Raw genomic sequence first — 19,590 nt, 5'->3', positions numbered from 1 at the left:
CCCCGTCCCCCGTGCGGGTGAGGACGGGCCGTGGAGAGGCTGTGGGAGGGGACCCCAGAAACGGCCTGCCGCTGCCCTGCACAGCAGCCCCCCAGGTCACCCTGTCCTGCGGCGGGAGGAGCGGCACTGTCCCCATGGTGACAGGCTGGGCTGGCCTCCCTGGGTTAGGGAGGAAGAGGAGAGCGGACAAAAGGGCCCAGGCCACTCCCACTGTCACTCACACAGTCACACACAGACACACACACACAGTCACACACAGACAGACACACACACACAGAGACACACACACACACACACACACACACAGACAGACACACAGTCACACACACACACAGACACACATACACAGTCACACACACACACACAGTCACACACACACAGTCACACACACACACACACAGACCAGGCAGCGCGGGGCTGCTGTCCCGGGAGCTGGGCGGACCTGGCTGGCTGAGGGAGCAGAGAGGGCTGAGAGGGGGGCAGGGAAGGGTGCCAGGGGACGATGTGCGGCTCTCCCAGCCCTCTGCAGCCATAGGTGGGGAGCTGGGGGTCCCCCAGGCCTGGCCTGGGTTGAGGGGCATCCGGTCAGGGCAGAGTGGGTACCTTTGGGACATCAGGCACAGCTGGGAAGGGGCCGATGGAGGAGGCATGGGGACAGGCAGAGCACAGGCCTGAGGAGGGCTGCGTGGGGCAGGCAGAACCCCTGGAAACCGAGGGGCCTGGGCGCGTGGGGAGCAGGCCCCGAGGATGTACTCCCCACTCCCAGGTCACAGTGCCCCGGCTCTATGCACACGTTTGTGTGAGTGTGTGATGTGTGTGTGCATGTGTGTGACGGTCTGTGTGTATATCTGCAGTGTGTGAGTGTGTGTGATGCTCTGTGTGTGTGTGTGCGGGTGTGAGTGTGTACCTCTGAGTGTGTTCATGTATGTGCCACCCTGCACCCCCTCTGGCCTCCACTCCCACTGCAGGAAGCCCTGGTCCGCCTGAGGCCGCCCCCGCCCCACCCCCACCCCCCCGCCTCCCCGCCTCCCGCTCCACTGGCCTCCGCACCCGCATCGCAGCCTCTCACCCGCCGGGAGGGCAGCCAGCAGGGCCAGGCCAGGGTTTTGCAATGCTCCCCGCAGGCGGCCGGGCAGGGCCTGGGCTGGGTGGGTGCGTCCGTGGGAGCTGGTGGACAGAGCCTGCGTGAACTCTGCCCTGGGACGGGCCAGGCCACACTCGGGCACCGCGTCTGCACCGGCCTGCTCCTCAGCCACGCTGCTGGAGCCTCAGACCTCGGTCTCCCCCTCCCCATCCCTCCCCTGCAGTGCCTCCACCACCCTCCCCCGGACCACCCGACCCAGCCTCAGTGCCCGCCCGTCCCCCTGCCACTGACTGACCCATGTCCCGCCTGGGCCTCCCTGTCCGTGGGGACGCTCTGGTCACCCCTGTGCAGGGCCCGGAGGAGGGGCCGGGGAGGTGTCTCCCAGCATACAGTAGGCGCCTGTTAGATGCAGCCATGGGGGCTCTGGCTGTTGCGGGCACAGGGTCCGGGGGTGAGGGAGGAGGAGGAGGCCCTCGGGGTGGAGGAGCCCCCCCCCCGGGTGGCCTGGGGGAAGGAGCCCACGGTGCCCTCCTGTTAACTCGGGGCCCGGCCCCCGGGGCTGGGGTGACGACTGGCCTGGCAGCAACCGCACACTCTGCACCGGGAGCGGGGACCACTCTCGGCCCCTGGCCGGGAGGACGAGGGCCAGGCTGGACGGGCTGTGCCCGCCCCTCTGCTCTGGCTCCCCGCGTGCCGGTGAGGACAGGACACGGGCCCTGGAAGGGCTCCCCGAGGAGCTGGGAGCCGGGCAGGGCCTGTTTGTCTCTGACTTGCATGCGGGGTTCCCTGAGCCTGGGGGGCAGTGGGTCCAGCTCAGCAGAATCTGGAGGCCGAGGGGCACTCGGCACCTGCGGCTGCCGGGGGCCAGGGTTTGGGGTCCGAGCTGCGCAGCTGGAGCCAGCCAGGAGGTCTCCTCTCTGAAGGGGCGCTCTGGCCCGGCCGGCGTGGCTCCATGGTTGAGCTTTGACCTATGAACCAGGAGGTCGCAGTTCAATTCCCAGTCAGGGCACAGGCCCGGGTTGTGGGCTCCATCCCCAGTGTGGGGCGTGCAGGAGGCAGCCGATCATGATTCTCATCATGGATGTTTCTATCTCTCTCTCTCTCTCCCTTCCTCTCTGAAATCAATAAAAATATATTTTTAAAAATAAAAAGAAAAGCACGAGGGGCCGCTCTGTGCCGGCCCTGCGGGGGCTCCAACGCTCTCGCTCAGCCCACAGCTGACCTCGGCCACGCCCAGACCACAGGGCCACGGAGAGGCGACAGGCGCCTTCAGTGAGCACGGCACCCCTGCCTGGCTCAGCTCCCTGGGTGCCCCGTCCATCCCTCAGGGGAGCTGTGGGTGTCGGGGGCACAGCCTCGGGGAGAGCACAGCTGTGGTGGACAGGAGAGGGTCACCGCCAGCAGGAGCCCCACTCCGGCCGGCCGGGTAGGAGAGAAGCCGGGCAGATGGGAGGCAGCTTCAGGTCAGGTTCGATCTGTCCCCGCCTGCAGCCCCAGGCAGCACCCACAGAGCTCAGAGCCCACACGCCCGCCCTCGAGGGTCCCCTCCTCTGATGGTTCAGAACAGAAAGCCAGGGTGGGGGAGGGGCCCCACTCCCGAGCGAGGGGGAGGGGCCTGTGTGGAACCCGGAGGCGGCACTGGCACGCGAGCTCCCTGGGCCCTGCCCCACGCGCCCTCTCCTGTCCTGTCTGCTGGGAGCCAGCAGCCTGGGGGCAGGGGCAGATCCTGGCGGCCAGGCCTGGACGGGGAGCCCAGCCAGGGTGGGGCACGTCCCCCCCCCCCCCCCCCCAGCCCCGGGAGCAGAGCTGCCCCAGCTGCACCACCTCCCACACCCCTCGCTGCGGCTTTGGCAGGAGGGCCAGGTCCGGCTTCTGGGAGCGTCCCCAGCGCCCACTTGGCCATTGAGGTCCCAGGATGCTGCAGGGCAGAGCCGGGGGAGGGGGGGGGCCGCCGGGGCCGCCAGCCCAGGAGCAGTGACCACCGGGGTGTCCGTATTCCGCGGCTCCTGGCCCGGCCTGCGTGGGAGAGGGGGAGGCTGGGGACCCCAACCACACCCCGCTGCAGGCCTTTCCCGCCTCAGCCTGTTGTCCTGGGGGAACCCCTGAAGGAGGAGAAGTTGCGGAATGCTGGCCAGCCCCCACCACCCCGAGTTTAGGCTCCAGCAGGGACCGGGCAGTCTCGAGGGGCCCCTGGGACCTGGGCGGCCGGCCCTCTCGCTGTGCCTGCTGGTTTTCCTCAGGTGCCCTGACCCCGGGGTGCGGCGTGACCAGGACAGCGCTCCTGCTCAGAAGTGGCCGGGCTAGTTCCAGCCTCAGGGCCACCCCCATCCTGGGGAGTGAGAGTGGGCCCCCCCCTTCCTGGTCAGGCCAGAGGCCACATGGACTCTAACCAGGAGGTGCCCCAGCTCATGGCGAAGTGCTCCCTCCTCGCTCCCCGGGGCCCCCAAGCAGGACGGGATGCTGAGGGCTCCCTGCAGGAGGTGGCAGAGGCGTGGGAGTTCCGGGTCCCAGGAGCTGGGCGGACACCCAGAACCCCCGCGGGCTGGCCAGCCCGGCCCAGGGCCCAGGCAGCGACACCTGCGCCCTCACCTTTGAGCGGGTGAGCGCTCGGGTGCGTGCAGAGGCAGCCAGCTGGCCACGAGGACGGCAGGGGGTGCGCTCACACAGTGGGCACCTGCCCTCTGGTCCCTCCTGCCGCTCCTCCCGCCAGGTCAGGCCTCCTGGCTCGCAGCCCTGGCTCCCCTCCCCCAAGGGCAAGGGGGACCTTCTCCCAGCCCCTCTGGCAGAAGGGGACCGGGGCTGCCGCTGGGTGTGGCCGAGGGCTGGAGACGGCGTCTGGCCAGCCTGCCCACCGTCCAGATGGGGAGCTGAGGCCCGGCCCCAGTGGGGTTAGGGGCAGGCCCAAGGGCCACCCGGGACCCAGGGCCAGACCCTGTCAGAGCATCAGGGGCCAACTCCCCAGAGGAGCTGGGAGAGCGGGCTGGGCTGGGTGTGGGCGGGGCGGGGCCCCACCTGAGGGAGGGGCGTGGGGGCAGGGCGCGCACACACACACACACACACACACACACACGCGCGCGCGCGCACGCACACGCGCACACACACACACACACACACACGCACAGCAGTGCATTCCTGGCGGGGCTGCGGGTGGTGGTGCTGCCGCTGGGGACAGAGCCGCTGAGTCACCCCAAGGACGGAGGAATGAGAACTATGGCAGGAACTCAGTCTTTTGCCTCTGGCATCTCAAGGCTCCCCACCCCCAGCACCTTCCCTGCCCAGACCCCTCCTGCTTCCTGCCCCTGGACGAGCCTGACCCGGAGGTGGAGAGCGTCAGGGTCCTGCAGGCGGGCCTGTGCTGAAGGCCACCCTCCTGTCCACTGGGCCCCGGGCCCCAGGGGCAGCGTCCCCACAGCGGCCCCGGAGCTGGCCCCACAGCCTGGGTGGGGTGCCCAGCTGCTGGGACAACCTGGCGCAGAGCGGCCCACCTGGGCCAACCACCCCCTCGCCCCTCTCTGGGCCGGGCCGGGCTCAGGGCAGGGCCCCGGTGAGCTGTGCTGGGAGGCACCTGCGTCCCCCGGATCGGCCGCACAGCAATGCGGGGCCCTGGGATCCACGCGGGGCGTCCTCCCATTTGCGCCAGGTCGGTCTGCAGCCACTCCCAGCACGGCTGGTGGCGATGCCCACGCAGGCCCTCTGCCCGCACCCCCCCCCCCCGCCCCGTCGCTGGGTCTGGCCCCACCCTGCGTGGGTTCCCACAGAGGCTTCCCGGCTGGCGGCCTGGGCAGGAGGGAGCGCTGACTCGTGGTTTCTGGGACGCAGCGTCGGGGTTTCGACCTGGCCCTGGAGTCCCTCCCTCCCTGGCGGGCGAGTCAGCTCCTCTGTGACCTGGGACTGAGGTTGCTACCTGCCTACCACACTGACCCTGGAATCCGTCCTGCCCCACCTGTATGGCCCCCAGCCCTCAGCCCCAGCCCCAGCCCCAGCCCTCAGCCCCAGCCCCAGCCCCAGCCCCAGCACCCAGCCCCAGCCCCAGCCCCAGCCCTCAGCCCCAGCCCCAGCCACAGCCCCAGCCCTCAGCCCCAGCCCTCAGCCCCAGCCCTCAGCCCCAGCCACAGCCACAGCCACAGCCACAGCCACAGCCACAGCCACAGCCCCAGCCCCAGCCACAGCCCCAGCCCCAGCACCCAGCCACAGCCCCAGCCCCAGCCTCAGCCCCAGCCCCAGCACCCCCAGCCCCAGCCCCAGCCCCCCAGCCCCAGCCACAGCCCCAGCCCCAGCCCCAGCCACAGCCCCAGCCCCAGCCCCCAGCCACAGCCACAGCCACAGCCCCAGCCCCAGCCCCCAGCCACAGCCCCAGCCACAGCCACAGCCCCAGCCCCCAGCCCCAGCCACAGCCCCAGCCCAGCCCCAGCCCCAGCCCCAGCCCCCAGCCCCAGCCACAGCCACAGCCCCAGCCCCAGCCCCAGCACCCAGCCCCAGCCCCAGCCCCAGCCCCAGCCCCAGCCCCAGCCCCAGCCCCAGCCACAGCCCCACCTGTATGGCCCCCAGCCCAGCCCCAGCCCCAGCCCTCAGCCCCAGCCACAGCCACAGCCCCAGCCACAGCCCCAGCCCAGCCCCAGCCCCCGCCGCCCCCCCCCCCCAGCCCCAGCGCTCAGGCTCGGGCACTTCCAGCCTCCCCCACCAACCCCCATCCTCTGTACCCTCTTCTAGAGTCTGGAGCAGCTCTGAACACCCCCTGCTCAGAACCCGCCCTGGGTCCCTCTCGCCTGGGGAGGAAAGGCAGAGCTGTGGGCCTCAGTTTTCTCAATTGAAAATGGGTCCTCGGGGAGCACTAGGACTCGGGGGAAGGTGTGGGGGGCGGGGAGGTGCCTGCGTGCTGGGCAGGTGGTGGGCACCGGAGGGGGACCTGCTCCTGCTTCCCCCATCCCCGCCTCTTCACCCCCAGATGCTCACACGCCCTGGGCCGGGGCCCGGGCCGGGGCAGGGCTGGCTGGACTGGCCTCGGGGTCAGGCCTGGGGTACCCTTCCAGGTCCTGGGTCCTAGCCACTGGCACCCCTCCTGAGGCATCCGCTAAGGCCCTGCACACCACCCCTGCGCCCACGCGGGGTTCTGAGGGCAGAGATGGGGCAGGGGGCCCGTCCCTTGATCCTCATTTACAGATGGGGAAACTGAGGCTCGGGAATGCCAAGTGGCCGCCAGGCTCCAGCTGCCAGCCCAGGTTGGGCAGTGCTGCCCAGCACACAGGCCAGGAAGCCGGGGCTGGGGTTTGCTAACGGGGGCTGAGGCGGAGATGGGGGGGGGGGTGGCGGCCCAGAGCCCAAGGCCAGGAAGCTGGGCGCCCCCATAAACCGGCCCTGTGCCCGTTCCCCAGAAAGGCACCATCAGGACAGAAGTTGGAGTGTCTCAGGGGGAGGACTGGGGGTCAGGAGAGTGGGGAGTGGAGGCTGGGGTAGAGGGACCAAGGCCAGGCCAGGGTGCCTGGAGAAGGCGGTCTCGGCAGAGGTGGGCCTGCTGGGGCGGCACCGAGTGGGCAGGAAGGAGCCCTCTCGGGGGGCAGGCGGGGGGGGGGGGGGGCTGCACAGGGCGAGGGGCTCCCCGCAGAGGTGACAGCTGTCTGCCTGGCGCGGAGCCTCTGAGTGTGTGTGGCCGGGAGGTGGGAGCAGCGGGCCGGCCCGGCCAGCCTGCCTGGGTGAGGGTAGGCGGGCAGAGCCGGGCGGGGCCTCGGGGCTGGGCCTCGGCCTGAGGAGAGGCCCGTGAGGCCCGCAGGTCTGCCAGCCCCACCCCGTCACCCAGCCTCCCGGGCTCGGCCACGGTCCCTGCTCTGCCAGCCCCGCTGGGCTGGCGCCCCAGGGTGCTGTCCATGACGCAGGCTGTGACCTCTGCGCGCCTGCCTCCTGGCGAGGTCCCAGGCCTCAGGCACACGTACACACACACACACACACACACACACACACACACACACACACGAACCTGGTCAGACCGGTTCTGCTCAGCAGGCTTCAGGCCTGTGTAGGGCCCCTCCCCCGGGCCCAGCCTCAGTTTCCCCACCTGAGGCCCTTTCGGGGCTGGGCCCAGGAGGAGCCTCAGAGCCGGGGGAGGGAGGAGCAGGAGGAGGCCTAGGGACCCTCCAATGCAGCGGCCGCCTCCCCCCCTGCACGTGGGCCCTTGTCCTCGTCCCTCAGCCCAGAGGTCCCCGAAGGGGCTGCCGAAGACCCCGCCGCCAGGTGCCCGCCGCCAGGTGCCGGCGGAAACCGACGCCTCGGTTACTTAGCTGGTCAGATGACTCACCCATCAACCACCCAGCCCAGCCCAGCGCCCGCGTTTCGCCCTGCTCCCCGCGTCCCTGTGGCTGATGGTGACACCCGCCCGTCCCCGGGCACCGGGCGAGCTCTGAGCAGGGGGTGTTCAGAGCTGCTCCAGACTCTAGAAGAGGGTACAGAGGATGGGGGTGGGGGTGTGCTGGAAGTGGGGGTGTGCTGGGGCTGGGGCTGGGGCTGGGGCTCCAGGCTGGACGCTGAGGGCCTCTGTGTGGGAGCTGGTGTGTGTGCGTCTCTGTGGGCAGCCATTGTGTGACACAGGCTGGGGGTGTGCCCACAGGTGCCCGTGTGAGGATGGTGAGTGAGGATCGTGTGGGCCACAGGGGTGCTGAGTCATGACTGGGAGGCCCATGCAGAGCCGTGGACCTTGGCCAGCGGCCTGCGTCCTGCTTGACCAGCAGGCCTGAGCGCCGTCTCCCAGCACGGTGCGTGTGGCCGGCCCGCGCCCGGCTCTCTGCTGGGAGGTCCAGTAGCCAGGACACCAGACAGCTGCTCTCTTGTGGCCGGGGACCGACCTCCCCACAGGCCTGGCCCCCGGCCAGTGTGGCTGGGCCCCCACCACTGGACAGCGGAGCCGCCCCGTGAGCAGTGCCCGTGCCCAGGGCCTGCACCTGCCCCCAGGACGCTCGACCCCTCAAGCTATTCGGGGCGCGGAACACCCTGCCAGTCCCCCTCCGATGGGAGGCCTGCCCCCTGCGGCCCCAGGGGCCTCTTCTCTCCAGACCCCTCCTGCCCTACCTGGAGGGACACCTGCTCTGGCCAATGGAGCAGGAAGGCCCAGGTGGGGCGTGGAGAAACCCTGACCCTGCAGCGCTGGGAAGGGACCAGGCCCGAGGGCGGCAGGGGCACGGGTGGCAGGGGCGGCAGGGGCCAGGACGCGGCGGGCTGGGGAGACCCGGGCGTGGGGGTGTGGAGGAGGGGAGGGGCAGTGGGTGGCACAGGTGAGGGGCGAGGCAAGGGGCAAGATGGTGGGAGAGCAGGGGCGTGAATGGGTTGGGGGTGTGGAGGGGGTGTGAGGCGTGGCATCATGGTGGGGGCTATGGATGAGGGTCCCTGGGTGGGGTGGGGTGGGGTGGGCCCAAGTCGGGGGCAGGGTCACCTGGGGACACAATGGGCCCTTGTCCGGCTGCCAGGCGCCCTGAGCAAACACACGCCCTGCACGGCTGCACAGCGTGTCCTGGGCCTGGCAGGTCGGGCTCTGGGCCAGGGCGGAGCAGGCCCTGCCTGGGGCTACGGGTCCACCTTGTGTGCCCGGCTGGGCTCCCGCCCGCCGTGGCCGCTCCGCCGGCCAGGTGTCCCGAGGCCTGTGGCCCTGGCGGGAGCCTTTCTCAGGACAGCCATGGGCTCCACCACGCGGCCGTGTCCGGGGGCCTGGCCATCCGGCCCACAAGGCGACCAGACACGGAGGCCGAACACCCCAGCCGGGGGCCTGCTCAGGCAGCAGGGGCTCAGCTGGACACCCAGGCCGTGCCCTGGACCGGCAGGGTCCGGTGGACAGACTGGCCCTGGGGGTGGGGTAGGCACAGGGCTCCAGGCCTTGGAGGCAGCGGGAGAGAGGCCCGGCCCACCCCACCCCCACCCAGGGAGGTGCAGGAGCCCCGAGGGACCGAGGCTGAAGGGCCTCGGAGGGTGGGGGAGGGGGAGCCTGGCCTTGAGGTGGCAGCCAGGGTCCAGGCCCAGGTCAGTGGGCTCTGCAGCTGGGCGCCTCTGCCGGAAGGGGCTCTCTCAGCTGCCACCCGCTGCGGGGGAGGGGCTGCATGACCCGTTGGGGTTCGACTCCAGGTCAAGGGCACATGCCCAGCCCAGCCTTGGACAGTAGCAGCTCCAGCACCTACTCTGGAGGCGTGGGACCCCGAAGGGGCCATTTGCATAACAAATGGGTTCCCTGGAAGGCGGTGACCTCCAAGCCTGCGTGTGGGTGCCAGGGTGTGCACGTGCGTGTCTGTGGGCACGCGGGCCTGACCCTGCCCTGCAGGGCACACACACCCACCTGCACCAGGCTGTGCAGCCACCCCATGCGAGGCCATCCGCAGGCTGGCCCCCACACCTGGCCCCCCACACCTGGGCCCCTCAGCTGCAGGGAGGCCCTATGCCTTCCGGGCCTCAGAGAGTTTCCTGGTCTGTTAGTGAGACCTCACCCAGCCAGAGCGGTCCCTGCCCAGCGCCCCCAGGTCCTCGCGCCCTGGAGGTGGTTCTGTTGGTCAGCGACTGGCCAGGCCTGCCCTCAGGGCCACTGCCCATCCTGGGCCTGCGCGGCTGCGGGCAGGTCAGGGGGATTCTGAGACCCCCGGATGCTCAGTCCCCAGCTTCTGGGATGGGGGAGGCGGCAGACCCGGCCTCGCTGGAAAGGGCGGGGGCAGGCAGGACCCGGAAGACAAAGCGGGGGATGGGGGACTCGGCTTGGCTGCGGGTGCAGGGGAGGGAGACGGTGAGCTGGATGGGATGTCACTGGGAGGGGTCTGGCTGCAGGGGCGTGGTCAGAAGGGCAGGATGGGGGGGAGAAGGAGGGGGAAGACCTGTGGGAGGTGGAGGCCTCGCTGAGTTCTGGGAGGAGGGCTTGGCACGAGGGCAGCGCCCTGCCAGAAGGGACGTGACTGTGGTTCTCGCTGGGGGGGCCCTCAGACCAGCACACCCCAATGTAGGCGGCACGGGAAATTGACAGCAGCAAAAAGCAGGTGAAATGCCTGTTAATGACTGGTCGTATCTAACTGAAATCTCCACAATAAGATCATTTCAACCTGCAGGCCATACACTGCGTCGGTGGGACCGTTCTCACTGGCTCTCCTGCCCCCCGCAGGGGGACCGGGCGGCGCCGTGCACAGCGCCGGGTGGGAGAGGAGGGGTGGCTCCCAGGGACCGGGGCGGGGGGGGGGGGGGAGGCTGGTTCTGCAGGCCGGGGTCCCGCGGAGGCCCCTCTCTCCTGGGGACACAGCAAGGCGCTCAGCCGAGCTGCGCAAGCGCAACGGTCAGCAGAGTGGCCAGCCCTGACCCGCGGGAAGTGGGGCTGCGCTCGCCCAGGCCCCAGCGAGGCCAGGAGTCGACGGGACCGTTAAGGCCAGACCCCCAGGGTTTGGGTCAGGGACGGGTCCCCGGGCCGGGCACCGAGGGCAGGGCCTTCCTTCTTGACTTGCCTGTAGGTCCTTCCCCAAGACCTGGGCCAGGGCCTGAGGGTCACAGGCGGGGACGCCCTGGAGAGTGAGGTGGCCGAGGCCCCGGGCCCCTCCAGCCACAGCCCCACGCTCCCGTCCCCCCCACCCCCCCGTGGTGGCTGTTTCGGGGGTTCTGCTCTGGGGTGGGGGCTTGGGGCTGAGCACCTGAGGCTGGGTTTTGGGAAAGTGATTTCCAGGCAAATTGTTCAAAGCTCCTGAGGTTGTGTGAAGGGCTCCCCTCCCCCCACCCTGCACCCCTCCAGGCACCTGGGCCTGGCCTCCTGGCCTCCCTGCGCCCCCTCTTGGCCTGCACCTGGGTGGCAGCAGGAGCTGGGACCCCACACGGGGGCTGCCTCCTCTCCCCTCCCCTCTCCTCCCTCCCCTCCCGCTGCGCAGCCAGCCCAGGCCTGGGCCGGGCTGAGTCTGGGTCTGGGGTTCCCGTGGGCGAGGCCTGTGCACTGCCTGCCGCGTGGTCCAGGGCAGAGGCCCAGGGGCTGCCCCTCGGCACCCGGCCGCTCTGGGCAGGACTCAGAGGCCCCTGGCAGGGACAGCGCAGCTCTGTCCTCAGCGGCCGTGCCGCCCAGACCCACCGGCTGCCTGTGGCTGCCGGGAGCTCCCTGCCTCTCCCCCATGGGTGCCTGATCGCTGGGGAGGGTGAGGTGGGCTCCAGGCGCAGGGTCAGCAGCCAGCTGAGGGGCGGCGGGCGCCCGATTCTCCCAGTTCTCCGCTTGCTCCTTCATCCACTCACTTGTTTTTTGTTTGTTTTGTTTTAGACGGTTTGGTTAGATTTTTTTTTTTTAATCCTCACCTGAGGATATGTTTCCATTGATTTTTAGGGAGCGTGGAAGAGAGAGGGAGAGACAGAGAGAAACATCGATGTGAGAGAAACACACCGATTGGTTGCCTCCTGCACACGCCCTGACCAGGGCCCAGTCCAGGGAGGAGCCTGCAACTGAGGTACCTGCCCTTGACCAGAATCAAACCTGGGACCCTTCTGTCCGCAGGCTGATGCTCTATCCACTGAGCCAAACTGGCCAGGGCTGTTTTGTGGGATTTTTAAAAAATATATGTTTGTATTGATTTCAGAGAGGAAGGGAGAGGGAGAGAGAGCAATATCAATGATGAGAGAGAATCATTGCTCAGCTGCCTCCTGCACGCCCCCTACTGGGGATGGAGCCCGCAACCCTGGTTTGTGCCCTTGACCGGGAATTGAACCCGGGCCCCTTCAGTTGCAGGTGGTTGCTCTAGCCACTGAGCCACACCAGCCAGGGCCATTCATTCCCTGTTGCTTCACTCGCTCATCCTTCCTTCACTGGGTCACCCGTCATCTGATCAGTTCTTTCTTGAGAGCCCGCCCACTCGGGGCCAGGCCCACGGCCCGGGTCCGGGGAGGGAGGGCCCACGGCGGCTGGACAGACAGACAGACAGGCGGGCTTATTCGTTTACTCACCACTGGACAGTGGACGCCTTCCTCCGGAGTGATGGGTCCGCAGCGCCCCGAACGGCTGGACTGACGGGTGGGTGGACACAGGGCCCGTGGACGCCTGGTTTGGGGTTCGGGCTGAGGCATCCCTTAAGCAGTCACCCCACCCAGGCCCTGGGTGCCAGCTTCCTGGCTCGGACACATCCTGCTGGCCAGGTGGCACCTCCAGCGGCACCTCAGCGGGCTGCGCTGTCCCCTTGCCCCCGGGGACGTGCCCAGGGCAGCACGCGGAGGCCTGGATCCACACCACGGCAACGAGTCCCAACGGAGGCCCCGCCCCGAACCCGCCGTCCCACCCAATCCGTGGAGCCACCCCACCCAGTCCCTCTGCAAACACACGTTCAAATGCACCTCGAACTGCACCACCGCTCACCCTCCTCGCCACTCACGCCCCTCGCTCCCTCCGAGGCGGGTCTTCCCGCCCGCCCCACGCTCACTGCTCAGCCGAGGGATCCCTCAGCCTCGGAGATTCGCACCCTCCACGCAGAGCCCACCGGCTCCCACCCACAGGAGAAGCCACGCCCACCCACAGGCCTCACCCACCCTCGGAGGGCTCCTCCCCACGCCCTGAGACCCTGACCTCCCACACGCAGGCCAGTGCCGCGGGGTCTTAGAGTGGCCAGCCTCCTGCCTCTGCCCAGCGCCCTGTACTACGGGGCCCCTCCCTCACTCCCCAGAGACCAAGGCGGGCAGCAGAGGGCAGGCAGGTGAGGGCCAGGCGTCTCCTGGGGGAACCCTCCGCCCCTTGAGGCCCCCTGTCTTCCCTGTCCCAGGGCCCGTCCTGATGGTGCAGACCCGGGTGTCGGGCCATGGACGTCACCGGTGTCCAGCTGCCATTGAGCCTGGAGGGTCACTCTCCAGGCCTCAGCCCCAGCCCTGGCCTGAGCCAGCTCGGCCCTTCTCCTGCTGGCTGACCTCAGACAGCAGAGTAGAAAGCCCAGGACAGCGGGGAGGGGTCTGCTGGCCACCACCCGCCTGAGGGAGGCGTGGTCCCGGGATGTGGGGAGCAGGCGTCCGCTGTCCAGGCCTGGACAGAGCCCCCTCCCCGGACACCATCACATCTTCCCCACCCCCAGCAGCCCAGCTGGTGGACAGGTGTGGACAGGTGAGCAGACGGGCGGCGGCTGAATGACACGCAGGTCAGAGTGACCTGTCAGGGACCAGGATCCAGGGCCCGCTGACCCTCCTGACCCCATCCTAGGCCATCCTGTGCCCGCCCCGCACCCCCCCCCCCCCCCGAAGGACCGAGGTCACAGGGGAACCGACTCTGGTCCAGGGAGCCACACAGGGCACCGGCAGGAGGCGGCCACTCAGAGTCAGAGGAACCCTGGGCAGGGGAGGGAAGTGCCACCCGCCCCCCTGCGGCCAGCTGCATCCGTGCCAGGCACCCCGCGGCCCAGGCAGGGTGGCCCCGCAGCCAGCTCGGGGCCAGGGCCCAAAACTGGGTGGCGGGTGAGCGAAGGGAGCCTCCTCCACGGCCCGCAGCAGATGTGGGGCGGGGGGGGGCTCTTACCCCACACACAGGGCCGGGGCGACTGCTGACCATTGGAGCCCGTGTGTCCGCTTGGGGGTTGTGTGTGTGTGACTGCACACGTGTGTACATGCGAGCATGCGTGTGTGTGTATGCGTGTGAGCACACACACGTGCACACTTGGCTACACGGTGGCGGGTTAGCTAGCGAGCAGTGTGTGGGCCACAGGCTGGACGCTGGCCTGGTAGCAGTGACATGACCACAGGTGCGAGACCCTCCCTGGCCCTCAGGCAGGAAGGGGCGCGGAGGGGAGGGCGTGGGGGTGGGAGAGGCCGTAGGCTGTCTGTGCCTCCCCGCTGAGCCCGCTCTGCCCCTCACCGCCCCTTGCCCCACACCCGCCTGGCACTGCCCTCTCTGTGCTCCCTGCGTCTCGGGTCCCAGGCCTGGCTGTGACTGACGGAGCCCCCACCCACGTGTTTCCTGGCCGTGGCCGGCCCGCAGCGGGGGTGGGGGCTGGTCTGTCCGTGGATTTCCGGGCTCCAGGCCTGGCCAGGTCGGCAGGAGGCGGGGCCTGCAGGTGCGTGCAGGTGTTCGTCCCGTGTGACCAGGGGTCCGCGGGCCGGCCTCCAGGGGACCCCGTGGCAGGGGTTCAGCACGGACCGTGGCTTTGCCCCAAAGCTGGAAGCCCGGGCCCGTGGTCAGAGGGACACACAGACCAATGGATGGACACAGGCGGCTGGCGGCAGAAGCTGCTGAGAATGGGCGGAAGCGGGCGGGCGGGCGGCCCCGTGGGTCCTGGAAATCCTCGCTTCCTGTTTTCCCAACAAAAGGCCTCTGTCCCCCCAGGAAGGCCACTGGCCAGCCGCGCGGACTCGCCTTTCCGCCTTCTCCATAAACAGGGCTGTTTTCCTCTTCTGCTCTTGGCACCAGAACAGCCTCTCCACGCCCCCAGCCCGGCCCGGCACCACAGCCTGGCGGTCCCGAGGGCAAGCGGGGGGCAGGACCTCAGGGCTGCCTGCCCAGGGGCCGCCAGCCCAGCCCTGGGGTCCCCAGAGCCAGAGTGGGCAGGCTGTGCTGAGCGGTGCCCCTCGGGGCTTGGCCGGGCCCCGTGACCCTCAGGCCTGACCCGCAGCGCCCAGGGCAGGGCCAGGACGGAGTCCCTCAGAGGCCGTCTCCCGGGAGTGGGCAGAGGGGTCAGGGCCTCCCTCGGGTGGCTCTCCCGCCAGGATGGCCGGAGGGTCCCCTGGTGTTCAATCAGACACAGAGGGGATCTCCGGGGTGCCAGAGACCCGGCAGGAGGGACTGGCCCCCAGGTGACCCCCCACTGCAGGGACCCCAGGGCGTAGACAAGTGTGCCTGAACCCCGGGGAGGGCGGCGGCCAGGCCGGACCGCAGAGGAGGAAGTGAGGGGCACAGGCCTGAGGCCATGAGGGACCAGCATGGGGATGGAGCAGCGGCCCCTCTGAGCCCTGGCCCTCGGGGGGGCCCGTGAGGGTGCGGCCGGGCTCCGCCGAGGGCAGCTGGGCTGTGTGCGCCGCCCTCCGTGCCTGGCGAGGAGCGAGCAGGGTTGGGCCCGGTGCCCGGCGTGCGCAGCTGAGTGGGCCAGTGTGCGGGCGTGTGTGGGTGATTGTGTGCCCGGCAGCAGGCGCCTGCAGCCTGTGCGAGGGGCTGGGGGCTATTTATAGCGGCTCCCTGACACGGGAGCTATTAATAGTGAGGGTGCAGGGTGAATGGACAAACGTCTCTTAATGGGGGGAGGGGGGGCGTTCTCGCCGAGACGCCCGAGGCTGGTACCCAGCCCTCACCCCGGCAGCCGGACAAGGGCCACTGTTCTCTGGTCGGCAGCGGAGGCAGGGTTTGGGGTTCACCTAGGGCAGCAGGCTGGGGGTCTCAAGCGGGTGCCCCCAACTCTCCCAGCCACTCTTTACCCTAAGGCAGGCTGGCAGGTGGGCCCAGGAGGCAGGGCGTCACGGTCAGCCGCCCACCCCTGGTTCTCAGGTGGCGGCCCAGGGTGGGGGCGTGGGGACCTCCAGTCCTCACCCCAACCGTGTGCTCCGAGCACCCCATTTCTAGTCTGAGATCAGAAGTGCACTGACTGAGGGTCCTGGCAGCGAGGACAGCGGGGTGACCCAGCAGTAAATGGGGCTCAGCTGGGCCGCCCCCAGAATGGTGTGGAGGGTGTGGGTAGGCCGTCCCCGCTGACTGCCCTTCAATCCCTGGGGGTACCCAGCTGGGGGTACTCAAACCAGCACCACCCCAGGGTGCAGGTGAGATGGGGACACCCTCCAGGTCTTCACTCCTTCCTGCTCCCCAGATCCACCGGGAGGGGGTGCTCCCCGCCTGCCCTAAGCCTGCGAGGTCCCATCTGGTGCCTTGGGGAGGGGCTGAGTCGCAGACCCACCCAGCAGGGCTGCCTCCCTAGGAAGGAGGCTGCGGCCCAGCCTGGCGGAGACCAGCCCTAACGCTGCTCCCCCCGCCCCCCCCCCCCCCCCAGACCCCCAGAGGCAGGGCCTGAGGTCCCCCGTGGGGGCGGGGCAGGGAGGGGCAGTGAGCCTCAGCGCGCCAGGCTGGGCAGGGAGGTGCTGGATACCTTCACCCAGGCCCCAGGGAGGATGTGGGGGCCCTGTGGAGAATGTGGGGGCCCCAGGGAGGATGTGGGGCCCCAGGGAGGATGTGGGGGCCCGTGGAGAATGTGGGGGCCCCGTGGAGAATGTGGGTCCCTGTGGAGAATGTGGGGGCCCATGGAGAATGTGGGAGAATGTGAGGGCCCCGTGGAGAATGTGGGAGCCCGTGGAGAATGTTGGGGGGCCGTGGAGAATGTGGGAGAACGTGGGAGCCCGTGGAGAATGTTGGGGGCCCGTGGAGAATGTGGGGGCCCCGTGGAGAATGTGGGGGCACCCATCGCACATGAGGCAGGAATCCGGGGCCCCACTCCCCTCCAGCCAGCAGGGAAGGGGCCCCCTACAGCCAGACCCTCCCTCCCTCCCGGCTGAGCCCGCGGGGCGGCATCTGGGGGCCCCCAGAGCTCCCAGCCCCTCAATCGGCATCTCGTTCGCGCCGCCTCCGCGGGCCGCGCCTTCGGGACACGCGCCAGCTCCCGTGACGTCACGAGTGCGCAGGCACCGCCCGCACCTGCCGCCCGCTTTCCAGGAAGGTCCGCCACGCGGTCCGGGCCCCGCGCCCGCGTCGGAACCGGCTTTACCGTCAGCGTCACCGCCGCGTTACTCCTGCTCCGGGGAGGGGGTTCCCAGCGCCCCGACGCCCGGGCTGCGGGAGGGTGCGGGCGGGGAGGGTGGGGGCAGCGGGGGCGGGCGGACCCCGACCCAGGACGGGACCCTGCAGACCACAGGCCGCCCCTCCCCCCGCGGCCCCTCCCCCCGCGGCCGCTCCCCGAGGAACCCCGGGCCGAGGCCTCCGGCGCCGCCCCTTCCCGGCAGGGCTGCGCCTCGCTTCCCGCCCGCGGGCCGGGCCCCCTCCCCGCGCGGCCGCCGAGCTTGCGGGGCGAGGGCGGAGAAGGGGGGCGGTGTCAACCCTCCCTCCGCCGCGGGGGCGTGGGCCTGGGCAGGGGCGCCCGGGGGAGGGTTGGGGGGGGCGGGTGCGCGGGCCGGGCGAGAGGAGGGGACCCAGTGGAGGGTGGGGGCTGGGGTGTCAGAGGGCAGGGGCTCCCCGTCCGCACCCTCCGCGTCGCTGAGCCCCCGAGGAGCTAAGGGGGGTCAGGGTGCAGGTTGCCCGCTCCCCACCCTCACTTGGGGGGGATGCACGCTCCCAGGTCCGGAGCGAGGACACGAGGCCCACGGGCGACCCCTACGGGGGCGGGCGCTCTGCAGCCCGGGCTGGGGCGCTGTCCAGACCCTGGGGCGCCCGCCTTCTTGCTGGAGAGGAACGTGGGCAGATGCCCTTCCGGCCCTCAGCCCCGCGGGGGGGGGGGCACAGAGACCCTGGCCCTGGGGGCGGGGCAGAGGGAGCCCCGCGGGGGGGCGGGGGGCAGCCAGTGACGTCACCTGGAAACCTCTCCAGCAGCAGCCCCCCCGGAATTGGAAGGGGGGTCTCTGAAAGGTGGGCACCCCACCCTGCACGCAGCGCCCCCAGGACAGGCTGGCCCTCGCCCCACACGGGTGTGGAGCCAGCCAGCCTGGCGTCTGGGATGATCCCGGCCACAATGAGGGCTTTGAGGGGCCCCCGTGGGGGGGCAGGTGGCCTGAATGGCAGCCTGTCCGGGCAGAGGCCCCGGCGGTCCCACCCAACCACAGTGCGAGCCTTCTGCCCCGACGCTGCCCACAGGACCCGGGACTCGGTGCCACCCGCCCAGCCCTGCCGGCCCCAGCCCAGGTCCCCCCGGGCGGGCGCACTCGCCGGCTGTGGAATGAAGATCGCCAGCAGGCCAGGCCCTGACCCCGGGTGCGCCCCAGGCCAGCCGGCCTCAGGGCCCTGACCCCACGGGGCGGCAGGGAGCAGGAGGGGGGGGCAGTGTAGGAGGGCACGAGGGCCGACCTGTGGGGGTCAGGAAGGCTGGGGTGCGTGCGTGGGCTGAGGAGGGCCCAGGAGCTGGGCAGGGGGGAGGGGAGTGAGGGGCCAGGGAGGGGTCACCCACAGAGGGTGGCCCTGGGCCTGGGAGCCGCTGGGGTGGGGTGGGGGAGGCCAGGCTTTGGTTGAGGGCTGCAGGGGGCAGGAGTGGGGTGGCGAGGGAGCACCCAGCTGTGTGGCCAGGCCAGGGTGGGCTCTGCTCTCGGCGGGGAAGGAGAGGGGTGGGTGGGGTGGACTAGGGCCTGTGGGCGGGGCAGGACCCGCCTCCCGCCGCTGGGACCTCACCTGCAGCCTCTGCAGGGGTCCGGCCCCTCGTCTCCGTGCGGACATTTCTGGGTGAACCCGGGGGGTCAGCTGAGGACCCACTGCCCGTCTGGGAGCCGACCCAACAGGCCGGGCCAGGGCGGTGGCAAAGGCGGAGACAGAGGGGCCGCACTGCCCGGTGCGGCACTGGGGGGGGGGGGGGGGGGCTGGAGAGGGCGCCCTAGCTGAGCAGGGTCCGGGGTGCAGGATGAGGATGCCACGGGGCAGGAGGGGGGCAGCTGCTCTGGGTTTGGGGAGAGGCCGGGAGGGCTGGTCATCAGAGGAGCCAGCTCCCGAGAAGGTGGAGCCCCAGCCCGGGCACTGGCTGGAGGGAAGGGGCCGAAGGGGTGACTAACCCGGGCGTGGGGCCCCACAGCGGTCCTCCCCCCTGAAGACAACAGCGCCTCACCTTCAGGACCCCCATCTCCCTCCTGGAGGGACCTGCTGGCCCAGGGCAGGGGGACTGTGCCCCAAAGGGGCCTCAGGACGCAGCCGCAGGGCAGGGCAGGTGGGGGAGCCGTTGCTGAGGTCACAGCGCCAGGGCCTAGAAGCTGAAGGAGGGGGACGTCACAGCAGCCCGCGGCGTGGACGGCGTGGGCGAGGGGCTGGCGGTCCGGTGGTCCTGGGGAGGCCGCCGGAGGCCCCGCTGCACCAGGAGGCCCCTCCCCGGTGTCCAGGCCTGAAGCAGGTTTCAGGCCCAGCCTCAGCAGCCCTCCCCGGCCCGGCCCCCCCAAGGGTTGGGGTCCCCCTGAATCTGGGCAGCACCCTCCCCTCCCACTTACTCCTGCGGGACCTGGGCCCCGGCTCGCAGTTCCGGCGGAGGGGCTGCCCGCGTGATTCCGCAGCGCCACCTGCTGGCCACATCGCCCTCTGGCCCAGGAGCCTGGAGAGTCAGGTGGTGTGGTCCCTGCTGTGGTCCCCACTGCCCCCCAGACCCCAGGGCTGGAGGGGAGGCTGCAAGGCCAGCTGGGGTCACTGCCAGAGGGGGGGATTCCCCTGCATCACCCCCAGGCAGGGCCAGACCCCACACGAGGGCCCCAACATCCCGGCCCCCAGAACCCACGTCCCTGCAACACAGCCCACGGACCCTCAACCCTCACCCCTGGCCTAGCCTGGCGAGGTCCTGCTGGGGTCAGGTCCACCCCCACCCCCACCATAGGCCAGGTGTCCCTCCCTCCGCATCCAGAGGACAAGCCGGAGGCTGGGGTCTCTCCAAGGAGCCGCGTCCCCTCTGAGGACGGACAGGTGGGGCCTCAGA

Source organism: Eptesicus fuscus, chromosome 7 (genome assembly GCF_027574615.1).
Source record: "Eptesicus fuscus isolate TK198812 chromosome 7, DD_ASM_mEF_20220401, whole genome shotgun sequence".
Lineage (NCBI taxonomy): Eukaryota > Metazoa > Chordata > Mammalia > Chiroptera > Vespertilionidae > Eptesicus > Eptesicus fuscus.
This window is presented reverse-complemented; position numbering follows the sequence as displayed.